At 45.1% G+C, this 19,947-nt stretch overlaps 1 pseudogene; it reads right to left on the reverse strand.

The window, feature by feature from the left end:
* The window catches only part of LOC128901878 (microtubule-associated serine/threonine-protein kinase 4-like), a 104,370-nt pseudogene extending 86,673 nt beyond the window's left edge, over positions 1-17,697 (reverse strand).
* Between the last annotated feature and the right edge of the window lie 2,250 nt (positions 17,698-19,947).

A 19,947-nucleotide genomic window follows, 5' to 3' on the forward strand; every position in this document is an offset into this window, starting at 1 on the left:
TTAAGTACTGGAAGGCTGCAATAAGGTCTCCATGGAGCCTTCTCTTCTCCAGGCAGAATGACCCCAACTCTCTCAGCCTGTCCTCGTAGGAGATGTGTTCCATCCCTCTGATCATCTTTGTAGCCCTCCTCTGGTCCTGCTCAAACCGGTCCATGTCTTTCTTCTACTGAGGACTCCAGAGCTGGACGCGGTACTCCAGGTGGGGTCTCACCAGAGCAGAGTAGAGGGGCAGAATCACTTCCCTCGACCTGCTGGCCACGATTCTTTTGATACAGCCCAGGATATGCTTGGCCTTCTGGGCTGCAAGCACACATTGCCAGCTCATGTTGAGCTTTTCATCAACCAGCACCCCCATTTCCTTCTCCTCAGGGCTGCTCTCAAGCCATTCTCTGCTGAACCTGTATTTGTGCTTGGGATTGCCCCAACCCACATGCAGGACTCTGCACTTGGCCTTGTTGAACTTCATGAGGTTCACACGGGCCCACTTCTCAAGCTTGTCCAGGTCCCTCCGGAAGGCATCTCATCCCTCAGGCGTGTCAACTGCACCACTCAGCTTGGTGTCATCTGCAAACTTGCTGAGGGTGTACTTGATCACAGAATCATAGAATTGTAGGGGTTGGAAGGGACCTTTGGAGATCATCTAGTCCAACCCCCCTGCCAGAGCAGGGTCACCTAGAGGAGGCTGGACAGAAACGCATCCAGGCAGGTTTTGAATATCTCTAGAGGAGACTCCACCACCTCTCTGGGCAGCCTGTTCCAGTGCTCTGCCACCCTCAAAGTAAAGAAGTTTTTCCTCATGTTGAGATGGAATTTCCTGTGTTCCAGGTTGTGTCCGTTGCCCCTTGTCCTGTCACCAGACACCACTGAAAAGAGTTTGACCCCACCATCTTGACACCCACCCTTTATTTATAAGCATTGATAAGATCCCCTCTTGGTCTTCTCTTCTCCAGGCTAAACAGACCCAGGTCTCTCAGCCTTTCCTCATAAGAGAGGTGCTCCATTCCCTTGATCATCTCTGTAGCCCTCTGCTGGACTCTCTCCAATAGTTCCCTGTCCTTCTTGAACTGGGGGGCCCAAAACTGGACACAGTACTCCAGATGCGGCCTCACCAGGGCAGAGAAGAGGGGGAGGATAATCTCCCTCTACCTGCTGGCCATGCTCTTTTTAATGCACTCCAGGATGCCATTGGCCTTTTTGGCCACAAGGGCACACTGCTGTCAGGGATGCATTTCTGGGTAAGTGCTGCGCCTTTCACCCTCTGGTGAATGTCACCCTGGGTTGTTGTACTATCCTTATTTTTGCTAGCAATATTAACCTTAAGTAATTAGCACTATTGTAGTTAGTGAATTTATCAACGGCAATCTCAAATCTGCGACTGTTGCTCTCAATAAAATAACTAATTTCGATTATTTGTGAATCTGATTCAGTGGAAGTCCTTTGGTGGGACTCTGATAGTAAATCAGTGAAAGTCCTGGGACTCTGACAGACAAATATCAAAACTACAGTCCTTTTAACACGACAAGAGATGACATCCATAGCTCTTCCCTTGTCCACTGATGCAGTCACTCCATCATAGAAGGCCACTAGGTTGGTCAGGCAGGACTTGCCCCTGGTGAAGCCATGCTGGCTGCCTCAAATCACCTCCCTGTCCTCCATGTGCCTTAGCATAGCTTCTAGGAAGATCTGTTCCATGATTTTCCCAGGCACAGAGGTGAGGCTGTCAGATTGGTAGTTCCCAGGGTCCTCCTTTCTACCCTTTTAAAAAATGGGTGCAGTGTTTCCCTTTTCCAGTCGCCGGGGAGTTCCCCTGACTGCCATGACTTTTCAGGTATCATGGAGAGTGGCTTGGCAACTACATCAGCCAATTCCCTCAGGATCCTGGCATGCATCTCATCAGATCCCATAGACTTCTGTATGTTCAGGTTCCTCAGGTGGTCACAAACCTGATCTTCTCTTACAGTGGGAGGGACTTTGCTCCCCCAGTCCCTGCCTTGAGGTCCATCCACTTGAGAGGTGTGGGGAGAGAGGTTGCCAGTGAAGACTGAGGCAAAAAAAGTTGTTGAGTACCTCAGCCTTCTCCTCATCCATTATTACCAGTTTGCCAGTCTTGCTCGTCAGGGGAGGTACGCTTTCTTTGACCTTCCTTTTCTGGCTGATGTACCTGTAAGAAGCCCTTCTTATTATTCTTTGCATCCCTTGTCAAGTTCAGCTCCAGCTGAACTCCCTACACAACCAAGCGGCATCCCTATACTCTTCCCAGGATACCTGTCCCTGCTCCCACTGCCTGGGCATTTCCTTCTTGCCTTTTAGTTTGACCAGCAGGTCTTGACTCAGCCATGCTGGTCTCTTGCCCTCCTTTCCTGATTTCTTACACCTGGGGATCAAAAGCTCTTGCTCTCTATGGAAAGCATCCTCAAAGATCTGCCAGCTCCGTTCTGTTCCCTTGTCCCTGAGGACAGTTTCCCAGGGGGTCCCGTTGACTAACTCCTTGAAGAGCTGGAGTTTGCTTTCCTAAAATTCAGGGCCCTGACTGTGTGGAGAGCCTGCGCTGGAGAAGGTTCCTGGCAGGACCTGTGACCCCATGGAAAGAGGAGCCCACTCTGGAGCAGGTTTGCTGGCAGGACTTGTGACCCCATGAGGGACCCACGCTGGAGCAGTCCATTCCTGAAGGACTGAACCCCATGGAAAGGACTTACGCTGGAGCACTTCGTGAAGAAGTTCAGCCCATGGGAAAGACCCATGTTGGAAAAGATCATGGAGGACTGTCTCCCATGGGAGGGACCCCATGCTGGAACAGGGAATGAGTGTGAAGAGGAAGGAATTGCAGAGACAACATGTGATGAACTGACCATTCCCCATCCCCCTGTGCCGCTCAGGGGGATGAGGTAGAAAAATCAGGAGTGAAGTTGAGGCCAGGAAGAAGGGAGGAGTGGGGGGAAGGTGTTTTAAGATTTCGTTTTATTTCTCATGATCCTATTCTGACTATTGATTGGCAATAAATTAAATTAATTGCCCTGAGTTGAGTCTGTTTTGCCCATGTTGGTAATTGCTGAGTGATCTCCCTGTCCTTATCTCAACCCACAAGTCTTTTGTCCTGTTTTTCTCCCCCTGTCCAGCTGAGGAGGGTGAGTGACAGAGCGACTTGGTGGGCATCTGGCATCCAGCCAAGGTCAACCCACCACACTAAGTGTATAGCCTAGTGTAAGAAAGGGAGGTATTGCTTTTGCAGAGGAGAAAAGCCGTTTCCATCAGAGGTGACATGATAAGGGAATGACTAAGACAAAGAGGCTCCAGCAAACGCTTGTAGAACATCTCTTATCCCACAGACAAAAGGACAAACTGATTCCTACTGGATTAGTGTCTAGAAGGGTAGTCAAACATTTAACCAGGGCTAATGACATTGAGCAGTCTTTTACCAAAAAGGAAAGAAATAAACTAGTCAGATAATCCCTTTAGGTGTAGCATAAAGAGAAGTAAACAGAGGCAGGACATGCGGGAAGAATTTTAGGTGCCTCGGACAGACTGTGAACCCTGGAGTACCTAACCAATGGGAAACAGGGGAGGGAAAAATTCGGCCGGGATTAGGGAATAAAAAGGTGTGTTTCAAGAACTGGAAGTGTGCCTACTTGCTAGGTCACCCGCTCTTGCAAGAACGTGAATAAAAATGTGCTTCACAGAGGATTCTGCCTGAGCCTATTTCATTTGGACTGGAACTTGTCCAAATGGGGACAAGTTGGGCGGCCGGGGGGGCCGTGGACATCCTGGGAAGGGTCTCAGGGGTGTCCTAGGGGTCCTGTGTCTGTCTTAGAGGATCCCAGAGGTGTCCCAGGGGGGACATGTTTGCATTTGCATTTGAATTTGTTTGGACCAAAGAACCCGTAAGACCTCCTAGTGTATTTTGGCCCAAATTTGGATCTGATGAAGACCGGGTCTGTCAGACTTTAAACATGTCTGTGAATAATAAGGAATGACAAGGAATTAGAAGAAGGTGAATATGCTTTTTGCTGGGTCAAGATGAATAGATTCAGGATTCGGGGACGCCCAAATCCATTTTATATGTTCCCAGCCCAGACTGTCGGTGATGTTTCAATCGACAAAGAAATTGAATCCCCGAAGTGGGACCCCTTAGACTGTTACTTGGGGGCGAGGAAGAGGGGTGAATAACAGGGGATGAGGATTGCCCCAGCCACTCCTACCAGCAGCTCGAGGTTCACCGGTAGGATGTTATCATTGTGGGATTTACAGAATCCCCTAATTTGTTTGGCAAGTGTTAGAACAAGTGCTTGAACAATTCAGCCCTCCATTGGGAGTAGCCCTGCTTCAGTATGTGGATGATTATTGGTATCTGGGGAGGAAGAAGGCAGGGTAAAAGAAGCCACGAATGGGTTACTGGACTTTTTGGGACAGCAAGGTTTGAGGGTCTCAAAAAAAAAAAAAAAAAAAAAATTGCAATACGTGGGAACAGAAGTGAAGTCCTTGGGACATCTAATCAGTAAAGGGAGTCAAAAAATAAATCCTATAAATCCTGAGAGGATCAAAGGAATAGTAGACGTACCTCTGCCAAAGACCAAGAGGGAACTGAGAAAATTTTTGAGGCTGACTGGGTACTGTAGACTGTGGATAGAGGGGTATGCTCAAAAGACTAAAGGACTATATTCCAAACTGTTAGCTGAAGAACCAAATGTATTGGTTTAGACAGAAGAAGAGGAGGATTTAGTGTAAGATTTAAAACAGAGCCTAATCAGAGCTCCAGTTTTAGCCTTATGTTCTTTGGAAAAATCTTTTCAACTATTTGTAACTGTAGACAAAGGGGCTGCGTTAGGAACTCAAGAGTAGGGGGGGGATAAGCGGCAGCCAGCGGCCTATTTATCTAAACTCTTAGATCTGGTCTCCCGAGGGTGGCCAGGGGAATGATAGAAGTTAGCACCCCTCACCAAGTAAAAACCATTTTAGCCCAAACCATGGGAAAACGGCTAACCAATTCAAGAATACTGAAGTATGAAGGAATTTTAATTGAAAAGGATGATTTGATTTTAATTTGATTTTAACTACCAGCCCTTGCCTTAACCCAGTGAGCTTTTTGTTAAAAAAAAAAAAAAAAAATAGAGGCAAAGGATGAAGAACTTACACACGAATGCTTAGATGTAAATTGAGTACCAGACTAAGATACAACCTGACTTAAGGGAAGAACCCCTATCTGGGGGTTTTCATTTGTTCGTAGAAGGTTCTCCAAGAGTGATAGAAGGAAAGAGGTGTAATGGATATGCGGTGGTGCATGGAGTGAGTCAACTGTGGAATTTGGATAATGAGGTGAAGTCTCTGTGCTCAAAGAGCAATTAAGACTGGCTTTGCTATCTCTTGTGCAGCCCAGGGGAGTGAAGGCTTGTCTGGCTATCACAGGATACATAAATGACGGGGTAGTCCTTTGCCTCATTACCTATGAAATGCATATTAAAGTTGACACCCCTGTATATGCTAAGGAAGATTTTAGAGATCATGCTAAACATATATGACTATAGCACTCGTCTCTCCACCCAAATCATACTACACATCACCTAGGGGAGGGAAACCTCGTAATTTTGTGGATAAAAGGATGGAGAAAATGACTGTTAAATTGGGAGAGAAGAAACTTGATACCTGACGGACCAGTCCATGGGCTGTGTTCTCTCCATCCACCCCAGGCAGGGACGCCTTTCTGGGTAAGCGCTGCGCCTTTCACCCTCTGGTGAATGTTACCCCGGGTTGTTGTACTATCATTATTTTTGCTAGCAATATTAACCTTAAGTAATTAGCGCTATTGTAGTTAGCGAATTTATCAACGGCAATCTCGAATCTGTTCTGTCGCTCTCAATAAAATAACTAATTTCGATTATTTGTGAATCTGATTCAGTGAAAATCCTTTGGTGGGACTCTGATAGTAAATCAGTGAAAGTCCTGGGACTCTGGCAGACAAGTATCAAAACTACAGTCCTTTTAACGCGACACCAACAAGTAAAAGCATCTGAAAAATTACCTAGTGCATGGTCTGCTCAAACATGTGAGATGTATACCTTAAACCAGGCACTTAAATTAACTGGAGAAAGGGGAAGGAACAATATATACAGACTCTCGCTATGCCTTTGGGGTAGTGCATACCTTTGGTAAAATTTGGGAAGAACGAGGACTAATAAATAGCAAAGGGAAAGAACTTTTACACTAAGAATGTACAAAGCAGGTGTTAGCTAATATATTAATACCAAGTGAAATAGCAGCTTTACATGTTACAGGTCACCAGAGAGGCAATTCAATTACCGCAAGGGAAAACAGATTGGTGGAGAAAGTGGCAAAAGAGGCGGCCTTGGGGCAGGAGAAGCAATGACAGAAGCAGGGGCAGTGGAGAAATGTGGTAGATGGATTCTGCCTGATGGAAGGGAAATGGTCAACAAACAATGAGAGAAACAGTGACAGTGTTACAACAGGGAAGCCATTGGGGAACACATGCAACATGCAAATAGTTTTGTGGATAGTTTGGGAATTTCACATCCCCTAGAATCCCCCATCATCAGGAAAAGTTGAGGATGAACCAGACCATTAAGAGACCGTTGTCGAAACTGATTTTAGAAACCAAATTACCATGGACTAAATGTTTACCAATAGCATTGTTGAGGATCCAGACTTCTAGAAAAGATACAGGTCTCTTGCCCTATGAGATGCTTTTTGAACTACCTTATATGGGTAACAGAGAAGACGCACACTTTTGAAACTAAAGATGTGTTTCTTAAGAACTGTATACTGGGGTTGTCGTCTTCTTTCTCTCTCCTCAGAAATAAAGGACTTCTTGCTCAAACTCCACCCATTGGAATTTGCAGTCCATGCCTTCCGACCAGGAGATTGGGTCTTGATCAAATCCTGGAAGGAAACCAAGCTCCAACCAGAATGGGAAGGCCCGTTCCAAGTGTTACTGACCACTGAGACTGCAGTGAGGACGGCCGACAGGGGTTGGACTCACTACACTCAGCTAAAAGAACCCGTTGAACCCCCACCAACAGATCCAGTGGAACAGTGGACTGTACATTCTACTGACAGCCCGCTGCAAGTAACCCTAAAGAGACAATAAGCCGTAGGTTGGGGCGGGATGATCCAGTCGGGAGATGTAAATCTGTGTACGGCATGAATTTTAAGAAGCATTTTGCGATGATACTAGTCATAGGGGTGGTGTTGTACGCCTAGATCACATACGAAGTGCACACCCAGATTACCCGGTTAGACTTATCATAAATATCACTAAAGGAAATACCCCACAGACTGTACGTTTTGATGCCTGTCAAGTACTGAAGTGTGGGACTCTAGAGGCCCAAAGATGGTTGAGTGGTGAAAACAAGTTACCTGTGCCCAGAAATTTGGAGGATCGCAGAGGGATATCACGAGGCTACACCTTGTGACCAATGGAGTGAAGTGCGGTGGACCACCCAAATTGGAGGGTGGGCCATTGATAAGTGGATCAAGTCTTCTTATTATTACCCTCTCAAAAAGAAAATACATTTTTACAAAGGATCACCTTCCCCAGAGTGTGGCCTTTTAGAATGTAATCCTCTGTTGATAACTATAACCCAGGGGGATGATACGGCTAACCTAATGTATGGAATAGGAGCAGATGTGTCTGGAAGAGATCCAAGGGGAAGATTTAGAATAGACACACTGGAAAATAGCAGTTAAGCAGAAGGGACAACTATGACTACTAAAACTCCCAGTAATACAACAGTAGGAACCACTGAATGATCCAGCTTTGGTAACAGTTACTGAGATTAAAGATCTTAGACAAACATTTGGGATTGAGACAGGGAACAGTGAGACAAATGCTTGGGTAGAATGGGTAAAATATACCGTTAATAGTTTGAACCAAAGCAATCGCTATGCTTGTGCCTCAGGAAGGCCCACAGCACAGGTCGTCCCTTTTCCCTTAGGGTGGACGAAAGATTCCGTAGGGATGTGGTGTATGATAGCATTATACCAAGAAAGGACCGCCTGGGGAAATGAGACCTGGCATTCACTTTCCTTACTGTTTCCTGCCTTGGAATCTAGGGATGTTAAAGTGCCACCAGCATTTTCCACAGCGATTGGTAACCATCCAGCGTGCCTCTCACGGCAGGGTGTGAAGGCTGCCAGACCTGTGGGGGGATTTACCCTGTGCACTGAAACTCTGAATGTGACCAAGGATGTGAAAGGAAACTACTCAGCGATACGAGTGCCTCGGGCGGATCTCTGGTGGTATTGTGGAGGGAAGACCTTGCGATCTGTGTTGCTGGCTAACTGGAAAGGTACATGTGGAATGGTACAATTGGCAATACCATTCACCCTAGCATTTGAAAAAGGAACAGGAACCCTGATCTCAGGCAATAGAGTAAAAAGAAGTTTGGGTGTATCCTTTGATGAATGGATATATATAGATCCCATTGGAGTCCCTAGAGGAGTCCCAGATGAACACAAAGGAAGGAATCAGATAGGAGCAGGATTCGAGTCTGTCCTTTTCTGGTGGGTAACTATAAACAAAAATGTAGATTGGATAAATTATATTCACTGTAACCAACAGAGGTTTATTAATTATACCAGAGATGCATTGAAAGGAATAGCTGAACAATTGGATGCAACCAGCCGAATGGCATGGGAAAATAGGATCGCCCTGGACATGATCTTAGCAGAGAAGGGAGGTGTGAGCATAATGTTAGGGAATTGGTGCTGTACCTTCATCCCCAACAATCCAGCTCCAGATGGTACTATAACTAAAGCCCTTCAGGGGCTCACCACTCTAGCTGATGAGTTAGCTGAGAGCTCTGGAATAGACACCACACTGACAGGTTGGCTGGATTCCTGGTTTGGGAAATGGAAAGGTATGGTGGTATCAATATTGACTTCTCTTATAATGGTAGCGGGAATGTTAGTGGCTGTAGGATGCTGTATCATTCCCTGTGTGTGAGGATTTGTTCAACAATTAATTGAAACTGCCCTAGCGAAACGAATGGAAGTAGACCCTCTCCCATACCCTGGAAAAATGCTTCATCTAGAAGAAAATAAAAACTCTCAAGAAGAAGAAGAATGTAACATCATGCTGTCAGCCCTAGAGGCCTCATATGGAACCATGCCCTAGAAATGCAAAAGACAATAAGATTATGAAAAAGGAAAGGGGGAAATTGTAAGAAAGGGAGGTATTGCTTTTGCAGAGGAGAAAAACCGTTTCCATCAGAGGTGGCATGATAAAGGAATGACTAAGACAAAGAGGCTCCAGCAAACGCTTGTAGAACATCTCTTATCCCACAGACAAAAGGACAAACTGATTCCTACTGGATTAGTGTCTAGAAGGGGAGTCAAACATTTAACCAAGGCTAATGACATTGAGCAGTCTTTTACCAAAAAGGAAAGAAATAAACTAGTCAGATAATTCCTTTAGGTGTAGCATAAAGAGAAGTAAACAGAGGCAGGACATCCGGGAAGGATTTTAGGTGCCTCGGACAGACTGTGAACCCTGGAGTACCTAACCAATGGGAAACAGGGGAGGGAAAAATTCAGCCGGGATTAGGGAATAAAAAGGTGTGTTTCAAGAACTGGAAGTGTGCCTACTTGCTAGGTCACCCACTCTTGCAAGAACGTGAATAAAAATGTGCTTCACAGAGGATTCTGCTTGAGCCTATTTCATTCCGACTGGAACTTGTTTCTCACACCAAGTAGACCAGACAGTGAATATTGTAGAAAAGGAAGTATCAGTGTTCCCTCTGTGATGGGGAAGGATTTGTGCAAAGAGGCATGACATGGTCTTCTCAAGGTAGAGCAAAATTCAGAAGAGTTAGCAATTAAATTTGCATCTTTCTGGTCTCCGAGTAGTTTTTTTGCTTCTGTGTGATCTGCTGTAGAACTGCTACTTCTTGGATTTGTAAGGTTTTAAGACACAGGAGGACTGTATTTCAGAGGATGCCTCCTTTCCTTGTGTCTTAGTGCCACAGCTGCCATACCCAGGGATGCTCAAGCAAACATTCTTCTTTAAAATTTATTTCCACCTTTGCTTCCCAAGATCAGTACAAAGTACATTGACTTTAAAGTTATGCTGAAAGATGCTTTAAATTTTCTGAGCCCTGTAGAGTCACAACAGAAGAAAAGATTTTTGTGGTTTTATTTTTGCTGTTTTATTTTTGCTTGTGAATCATCATCAACAGTATTTTATTGTGACAGGCGGTTACACCTGTATAAACCTATTAGCATCTTAACAGGGTTGCATATGTGTAACTGAGGGTCCAATTTGAAAACTGCAGGAGCTGCACAGCTGTCATCTGTGAGCATGGGTCCCCTGGAGAATCTTTACTGTTCGTTTGACACACAAAAGGGATATGAATTTCTGATCTCATGTGTTTTTTTCGGCTGGCACTAAAGAAAGTGCAGTGGAATCAGAGAGGCTGCGTTGTTACAGTGATGTTTTGTACAGCTTCTGGAGTAGAATAAGAATAAAATTTTGCTGAAATCATGAAGATTCGGTTTTAAGTACATTTTAAAAGCTCTCAGGAGAAATGCGCATTCTTGTATGTGTCTTCAAAAAAATTATGTGGAATATGGCAATTTGATTTGTGGTTTGTGCTCGTTGATGTCATTCAGAAGAAAGATTTTTATTTTTTTTTTATTAAGTAAAGACAGAACAGCAGCCCCTTCTCCCTACAGCATATCCCAACTTAGAAGGATAGATAACAAAATTTTGCAGGGCTCACCAGAAATACAATTCTTTACTGTAGTGCTGTGTTTTTCTTTTTTCTTTTTTTTTTTCCCCCTGTACGTGTAAGATGCATCTTAGGAAATCAAGAAAAATTTTTGTGTCAGTGATTTCCTGTGGTAGTCTGAAAGCTACTTTTTTCATTTATGAGAGAGATTTCTGAATAATTTTAAATGCCATTTTGTTGATTTCTCCCTGAACTCTTATAAAGATTGTCCCAAAACAGTTGTGTGCTGGTTTTATTAAATATTGCTGTTAGCAGGTAATTTGCATGTACTTGAAACCCTATGGTATGACAGTGTAGGAATCACAGAATCACAGAATCACAGAGTGGTTGGGTTGGAAGAGACCTCTGGAGATCATCCAGACTATCCATTTTCAAGTATATTTCAAGAGTTGTCTAGAGTTATTTTTGCATTATACAATGTGGATCAGTTATTCAAATTTTAACCAACTGTACTTGTTGACCTAGAGGCTTTGCTTGTCAGACAGTGACATATCTATTAATAATGATTGTAAATGGCCTGAGACTCAATTGTCTCAGCCTGCATGTAAAATTCAGACTTCTGTAGTATGGCATCATAACTGGCTTAATCTTATTTAATGGGAAAGCATTTTAAACATCCAGAATTCAAGGTCAATTTATTGTCCAAAATGAGACTACTGTCTGTAGTCTGTTTTGTTGCCAATCAATTCTTGAAGATACAGCAAAAATACTATTTAAGCCTGCTCGTTGTCCTTAGCTTTTCTTTAAAAGTTTGGTCTGATAGGGATGTCAGCAGCTCACTTCTTCCAGGAGAGGTATTTCCTTAGGTAATTCCACTTCTGTTATCCCAAATTCAGAAATTCTGCAGTCTTTTGTGCAGCACAGTGACCAATTCTGGCTGCTTCTTGTACAAGTTGCCAGAGAAACAATCCTGCAGCTAAATTCTTGAGATGGAAATTCTAAACCCTGCTCTGTGCCAACGCTGCAGAATTATGTTGCATCTGCATCATTTTATTGCACCTTGATAAAACTAGATGCAGAACAGAAACTAGCGCTGCAAGCATCAGCCTTCCCTACGACACATAATTCCAGCAGACCAAGCTGCAAAGCACTGCAAGCTGCAAAAAGGAGTTGCTTATGTTAGGAAAATCTCATTCCCCAACTATTGTACCAATTAGTCTTTACAGTATGAATTTGTATTAACTTAAGATATATAGTTTACATTGTATACTGCATAGTCATGATTAAGTCAGCATGACTAAAGGACCCCAGCTCATTGCAAGGAGGAGAAGGACAGCCCCCACCCTGAAGAATAAAAGATAGCCCTGGACTACTGAGATAACACCAGCATCCTAGCCCCTCTAACACCTCTGTGAAAACCTTCCCATTATCTGGCATCAAGGATAAGTAACTGTAGCAAGACTGACTACAGGGAAGTTTAGATCAAGAAGTTTAGATTCGGATGGATGATGATGCCACAGAATTATAGTTGCTTTGCAAAACAGTAGTATGTGTGTGTTAAGTAGTGATTGGTCAAATCATGTTGTACCTGAATGCTTGAAAGTTATAAGAACCATGCGTAAAACTGCATTTGGGGTGCCCCAATTTCAATGGGACACCTCATGCACATGAAAAAAAGAATTACTCATAATTCTATACTTTGCGTTCTAGCCTCTCTCTTTGGTCAGCATGGGCCAGTCGCAAAATTTTCGTGACACTCAACTGCCTTGAGGCATAAGAAATACTTTGAGATTCTCAGAGCTTTGAGGAATGCAGAAGAAGGTGTGCATCGGAAAGGCACTGCTGTCTCTGCAATGGCCTTTTCTGAAGGCTTCGTTATTTCTGCTGTACACTATACAACTTGGTTTCTCTCCTGTGTAGGCTGAATTGCTTTGCAATGAAAGATGGTGATCCCTTAGGGAAAGTATCGTGCTTTGGTATTAGCTTATTTTTGAATACTATTAAAGTGATAACTTCACAGCCGCAAGTTCTAAAAATTCTTTTAAAATGAACATTTTGGAAACAAAGTGGTAAATAAGAATGTAAGAAGCATGAGACATTTTCAGAAGAATACTGAAAGCAGACCAAAAAAAGCCAAACCCCAGCCCTCCCCCATAAGTACCAAGCTTCTCAGTCCCTTTGTTCTTCAGATATCTTATTGTTCCTTTTGCTTGCTAGTGTGGTGGGTTGACCCTGGCTGGATGCCATGTAAACCCAATAGCTAGTAACCATTTCAGAAGAAAAGTAAATGTGTAGGTTCCTAGAGGCAGTACCTTGAAACTGTAGCAAACTGAAGAATGTCACCAAAGTGCTATATTTGAGACTTGGGAGCCTTTCCCTGTGTTTTGGGTTTGCGTGGCAAGGTTTTGGTAGTGGGGGTGTCTTCTGTGAGAAGATGACAGAAGCTTCCCCTATGTCGGATAGAGCCAGTGCCAGCCAGCTCCAAGATGGACCTGCTGCTGGCCAAAGCTGAGCCAATCAGCAATGGTGGTAACCCTTCTGTGATAACATATTTAAGAAGGAGGAAAAAAAACTGGGGACAGAACAGCAAGCCGAGAGAGGAGTGAGAATATGTGAGAGAAACAACTCTGCAGAAACCAAGATCAGTAAAGAAGGAGGGGGAGGAAGTGCTCCAGGCGCTGGAGCAAAGATTCCCCTGCAGCCTGTGGTGAAGACCATGGTGAAGCATGTTGTCTCCCTGAAGCCCATAGAGGTTAACAGTAGAGCAGATATCCACTCTGCAGCCTGTGGAGGACCCCATGCCAGAGCAGGTGAATGCACCCAAACGAGGCTGTGACCCTGTGGGAAGCCTGTGCTTGTGAGTGATTCACTTCACTCGTAAGAGAGAAGCAGTGAACTATTTATTGATATAAAACAGGGATTTAACAAAGTTTGATAGTAAATGTGACAGTATTTTAAAAAGATTTGATCATAGAATTGTAGAATTGCCTAGGTTGGAAATAACCTTTCAGATCATCTAGTCCAACCATCAACCTAACTCTGACAAAAAACATCACTAAACCATATCTCTAAGCACTATGTCTACCCATCTTTTAAATACCTCCAGGGATGGTGCCTCAATCACTTCCCTGGGCAGCCTGTTCCAATGCTTAATAACCCTTTGAATGGGAGCACCTGGCTAAACCGGTTTCAGAACACAAGAGGTGAGATGCAGGGAGTTGTCATTCAACTCAGCTCCATCTCGCCTTGGCAGATGCTTATTGATCCCTATCTATGCAGAGATAACTTGGGGGGAGCTGTGGAAATGGCTCAGCCTGGGGTGGTCTCAATACTGCATCACAATAAGAACTGAAACCCGAACTGAAACCCGAATGGTACCTTTAACAAACAAAATGCCCTGAGTCAAGTCCCACCACTATTCAGTGAGTGTGAGACCAGACATCACAAAATAAACATTGCTACCTAAGGGGCCATCAAACCACCGGACATAACCATCCCAGACAGTGTAATCCATTCAAGCACAGTCCCGGAAAAAGGATATTTAAGTCCAAAGTTTTGGGGAGAAAACTGGGGGAATCTTCCAAAGATACAGCTGGCCTGTAGGAGGTTCTGCCCCACCTTGTCCAGGACGCTGTGCAAGGTAACTTCCCGGGATTGAGTGGCCTTACCTGAGAGAGAGAGGGTAAGTGATTTAATAACATACATATGATGTCTAGCATGCTCTAAGATCATGATTTGCGCACTCGTTTAAGGTATTCATATCTAGCGTGCTGGTGGTTAGTGTTGTTGCTTTTCGGGATCACTTGTTAGGTGGTAATAGCGTATTCTGTGAATTGTTTTGTTCTTTTCCCCTTAAATTGCAATAGTGCACTCTTCCATTGTATCCATAAGAACTTGCAATAGTGGTGTATCGGACCTGTGAGTGAAGTACAAATAAATTGTTAATTTGAACCTCTCAGTAAAGTCTTCTTCTCTCCGTCACACACTTTCAGTGTAAAGACTTTTCCTAATATCCAGTCTAAACCTCCCCTGGCACAACTTGAGGCCATTTCCTCTTGTCCTGTCGCCTGTTACTTGGGAGAAGAGACCAACCCCCACCTCCCTACAACCTCCTCTCAGGTAGTTGTAGAGAGCAATACAGTCTCCCTTCAGCCTCCTTTTCTCCAGGCTAAACAATCCCAGCTCCCTCAGCTGCTCCTCATAAGACTTGGTCTCCAGACCCCTCACCAGCTTTGTTGCCCTTATCTGGACACACTCCAGCACCTCCATGTTTTTTTTGTGGTGAGGGGCCCAAAACTGGACACAGCACTCGAGGTAGGGCCTCACCAGTGCTGAGTACAGGGGGACAATCGCTTCCCTAGTCCTGCTCACCACACTATTCCTGATACAGGCCAGGATGCTGTTGGCCTTCTTGGCCACTTGGGCACACTGCTGGCTCATACTCAGGTGGCAGTCGACCAGCACCCCCAGGTCCTTTTCTGCCAGGCAGATTGCCAGCCACTCTTCCCCAAGCTTGTAACGCTGCATGGGGTTGTTGTGACCCAAGTGCAGGACCTGGCACTTGGCCTTGTTGATCCTCATACCATTGGCCTTGGCCCATCAATTCAGCCTGTCCCGATCCCTCTGCAAAGCCTTTCCACCCTCAAGCAGGTTGACACTCCCACCTAACTTGGTGTCGTCTGCAAACTTACTGAGGGTGCACTCCATCCCCTCATCCAGATCGTTGATAAAGATATTAAAGAGAACTGGCCCCAATACCGAGCCCTGGGGAACACCACTCATGACTGGCCACCAACTGGATTTCAACTCCATTCACCACCACTCTCTGGGCCCGGCCATCCGGCCAGTTTTCAACCCAGTGAAGAATACTCCCATCCAAGCCATGGGCAGCTAGTTTCTTCCAGGAGGATGCTGTGGGAAACTGCATCAAAGGCCTTGCTAAAGTCCAGGTAAACAACATCCACAGCCTTTCCCTCATCCACCAAGCGTGTCACCTTGTCATAGAAGGAGATCAGGTTCATCAAGCAGGACCTCCCTTTCATGAACCCGTGCTGACTGGGCCTGATCGCCTGGTTGTCGTTGATGGCATGGTACACTTGGTTATTTACTGCATAGAGGACAGGGTCAGACAGAGCTGTCAGGGAGACCCTCCTGTTGAGTCACGAGGTTCAGAAAGGACCCCCTGGCTTTCTGAACTCCTTCTCAGAGAGGAGTTAAGGTGCGGCTGGATCCAATCCTAGTCCCAGACTTGGTCAATGGTTTATGTCTAAAGGATTATATATGTGCAATCAATCCTTTATATCACTTAGCTAAGATTTCTAAGTTTAGCATGCTCTTAGTCACTTACCGAGGATCTGTTGTGGCAAGGAATCAGCCTCGAGGACTAACCTTGAGAGGCGTCCCTACTCAAGGGGAGATCCTGGCATGCAGCCCGCTGCATCTCTACATCTCTAATAAATTTATACTTTTTGTCTCATCCCCTCCTGCATTAACTCGCCCAGCAAAGCTCCAAACTGAGCCATCAGGGAGTTTCCATGTTCTGCCAAATAATAAATCAAATCCCAATATGTTAGCATTGGCTGCATCCACTAATACCTCATTTCAAGTCAATTTATATTCTCCCAGGAACCATAAAGTGATCTTTGCAGTGGGACATTCCTTTATCATCCCATTAATTTCTGTGAATTTTAGCTTGCAGCGACCAGGTTTAACATTTAGGTGTTCTGCGGTCTTTTTAGTAATCACTGATATTTAGGCACCAGTATCAATAAGAAAATTTGCAAAAACTCTCTGGGGTCCCACTGGTATAATAATAATTGTTTCATGATGTTTATTAGAGAGCCACTGCATAGCTAACACCCTCCGGGCAGGGTGGCTCACTGTCCTCCCCGGGGGCATACGTTTTTTTGCAGCGTATCTTTCCTGTCAATCAAATCTCTCTGTGGCGCTGAGGGTGTGAGTTTGTCAGGGGCTATATGCCTTCCTGGTGACTGATCTCTCTTTTGCGAATCAGTTCTCCTGCTCAGCAATTTTACCAGAGCTCGGAGATCAGCAGTGGATGAGCTGTGTAACAACCATCAAGACACTCCCACCGCCACAGTCCCTCGCCAGAGGTCATTGCACTCCTTATCAAATTTAGGTTTGACCTCAGGTTTTGGCTTAGGAGTAAAGAATTGATGGACTTGGCGAGGGGGAGGGTCGTGGGGCCTCTCAGCAGTCGAGCCAACCCAGCCCATGCTGTGTCCATAATCTACCAGTTCCTGTACTAAATTGCCCCAAGTAGTTACACGAGCCTGTTCTGCCTGGTCTCTCCGTCGCGTACCACCCTGTTGCACTACACTGTGGGTGATTTGTATGCGATCCTGCACATTTGCCACATACATCTTTAGATTATCTGGGAGTCCATGGATAAGGGGGATTAATCTAGCTGGATCAATAGGGGCTAACATTGGGGATTTCCTTGACAAGTTCCGCTCATACATTGCCTGTATACAGGCTGCCTTTTGCACAGATGCAGTCAAGTCAATGAACCCTGAAGTCTTTATCACACGAGGGTCTCCCCTATCCTGTGGGTCAATACCACTGGCCCAATAAGCAGCCCATGTGGTCAATGAATAATTATGATCACCCAGCGTGGTGGTTAAAAATACTCCAGGACCCCAATAACCTCCTGCTGCTTCTTCACTTAACAAAACGTTATCTCCTGTGAGGGATACACGCCACACGTACTCAGTCTCGGACTCCCCTGGGCGCCATGAGTATTTTTCCCGCAGCTTAGCTAAATCAGTAGGAGACAATGGGACAGTCTGCATAGTGGTATGATCATTCCCCCTGCATTTGTGACCTCAGTTTTAATGAGCGGCCGTACGGATACAGGCTCTGGGGTATAATCATAATTGGAGCCCTCCTCCAGTTCATCAGAGTCATCATCATCATACCAGGTATCTCCATCCCATGTCTCAGGGTTAGTATGCCAAACTATCCTGCGGATCTGTGCTGTGGAATCACTAGCGGTCGGCATTGATTCCAGCACAGAGCGCAACTTTTCCCGAAATGGACTTTCTATTGATTTTTCACTAACAGCTAACAATAACGTCTTAAGCAGCTCATTTTCCTTCTTTAAATTTGCAATTTCAATTAGGAGAGTATCTACTCACGTTCCTAACTGTTCCCACTCAAAACTTAGAGATTTCTGTAACACTTCCTTGTATGACTTTAAAGTAGCATATTCCATATCTGCAATTCGTTCAGGAGGCGGGGATTCCTTAGCCTCCTGCTGCGTGCATGATAAACAAGCTCCTAAAATCGCACAGACAATTCCTTTACTGTTATCATCTTTAACCTTCTGCTCACTCCTGCACTGTTCAATTTGCTCAATTATTTTACCTTCATCTTTCCAGAATTTCTGGGCCCACTCTAGTCCTGCTTGGGACGGTGCACACTTATATTTTTGTAGCAGTTTATCCATGGCAAATCCTGCCTGACTACGCCAACTTTTACTGTCGCGTTAAAAGGACTGTAGTTTTGATATTTGTCTGTCAGAGTCCCAGGACTTTCACTGATTTACTATCAGAGTCCCACCAAAGGACTTCCACTGAATCAGATTCACAAATAATCGAAATTAGTTATTTTATTGAGAGCGACAGAACAGATTCGAGATTGCCGTTGATAAATTCGCTAACTACAATAGCGCTAATTACTTAAGGTTAATATTGCTAGCAAAAATAATGATAGTACAACAACCCAGGGTGACATTCAACAGAGGGTGAAAGGCGCAGCGCTTACCCAGAAAGGCGTCCCTGCCTGGGGTGGATGGAGAGAACACAGCCCATGGACTGGTCCGTCAGGTATCAAGTTTCTTCTCTCCCAATTTAACAGTCATTTTCTCCATCCTTTTATCCCCAAAATTATGAGGATTCCCTCCCCTAGGTGATGTGTAGTATGATTTGGGTGGAGAGATGAGTGCTATAGTCATATATAGAATCATAGAATCATAGAATCATAGAGTCCTCATGGTTGGAAAGGACCTTTGAGATCATCGAGTCCAACCATACACACACAAAAAAAACAACCAACCAAAACCAAAACCCACAAACAAACAACCTACAATCTCTGCCACTAGAGCATGCCCTGAAGTGCCACATCTAGACGTTTCTTAAACACCTCTAGGGATGGTGACTCAACCCCCTCCCTGGGCAGGCTGTTCCAGTGCCTGACCACTCTTTCAGTAAAGTAATTCTCCCTAATATCTAATCTAAACCTCCCCTGCAGCAGCTTCAGACCATTTCCTCTGGTCCTGTCATTATTCACCTGGGAGAAGAGGCCAACACCCACCTCTCTACAACCTCCTTTCAGGTAGTTGTAGAGGGCAATGAGGTCTCCCCTCAGCCTCCTCTTCTCCAGGCTAAACATGCCCAGCTCCTTCGGCCTCTCCTCATATGACTTGGTCTCCAGACTCCTCACCAGCCTGGTAGCTCTCCTCTGGACATGCTCCAGCACCTCAGTGTCCCTCTTGTACAGAGGGGCCCAGAACTGAACACAGTACTCGAGGTGAGGCCTCACCAGTGCCGAGGACAGAGGCACGATCACTTCCCTGCTCCTGCTGGCCACGCTGTTCCTGATACAAGCCAGAATGCTGTTGGCCTTCTTGTCCACCTGGGCACACTGCTGGCTCATGTTAAGCTGGCCGTCCACCAGCACCCCCAGGTCCTTTTCTGCCGGGCAGCTTTCCAGCCACTCTTCCCCAAGCCTGTAGCGTTGCTTGGGGTTGTTGTGACCAAAATGCAGGACCCGGCACTTGGCCTTATTAAACCTCACACAGTTGGCCTTGGCCCATCGATCCAGCCTGATTACCAAGTCTTCACTATCATTTACTTGTGCTCTTAAGGATAAGCCCTATGTTTCCCTTTATGAAGCCTATTCATTCGTATAAAGTTGCTGTGGGCATATGCCAGACTTTTCACAACTCCTCCCTTCATTTACATGCCTTTGTCAAAGTCTTGGTAGTGCCTTAATATGTGTATGTCCACCAAGCACTTGAGAAAAAGAATTACTCAAGTCTCCTTGGTTTTGAGCCCATGTTAGAAACAGCCTGACTAAGTAGCAGGACCGTGTGTGTATCTAATTGTGCACGGAAAGCCAAGGTGAAGCTGTGTTTGAAACCACAGGTCATGTAACTTTGGGAGCTATAGCTTGGGAATAGTCTGTGCAGGGTTTAGAGACAGAATTGCAAGGGGTTTGACCATGAGAAGCCACACTTTGAAATGAACGG

Source organism: Rissa tridactyla, chromosome W, assembly GCF_028500815.1.
Source record: "Rissa tridactyla isolate bRisTri1 chromosome W, bRisTri1.patW.cur.20221130, whole genome shotgun sequence".
NCBI classification, from domain to species: domain Eukaryota; kingdom Metazoa; phylum Chordata; class Aves; order Charadriiformes; family Laridae; genus Rissa; species Rissa tridactyla.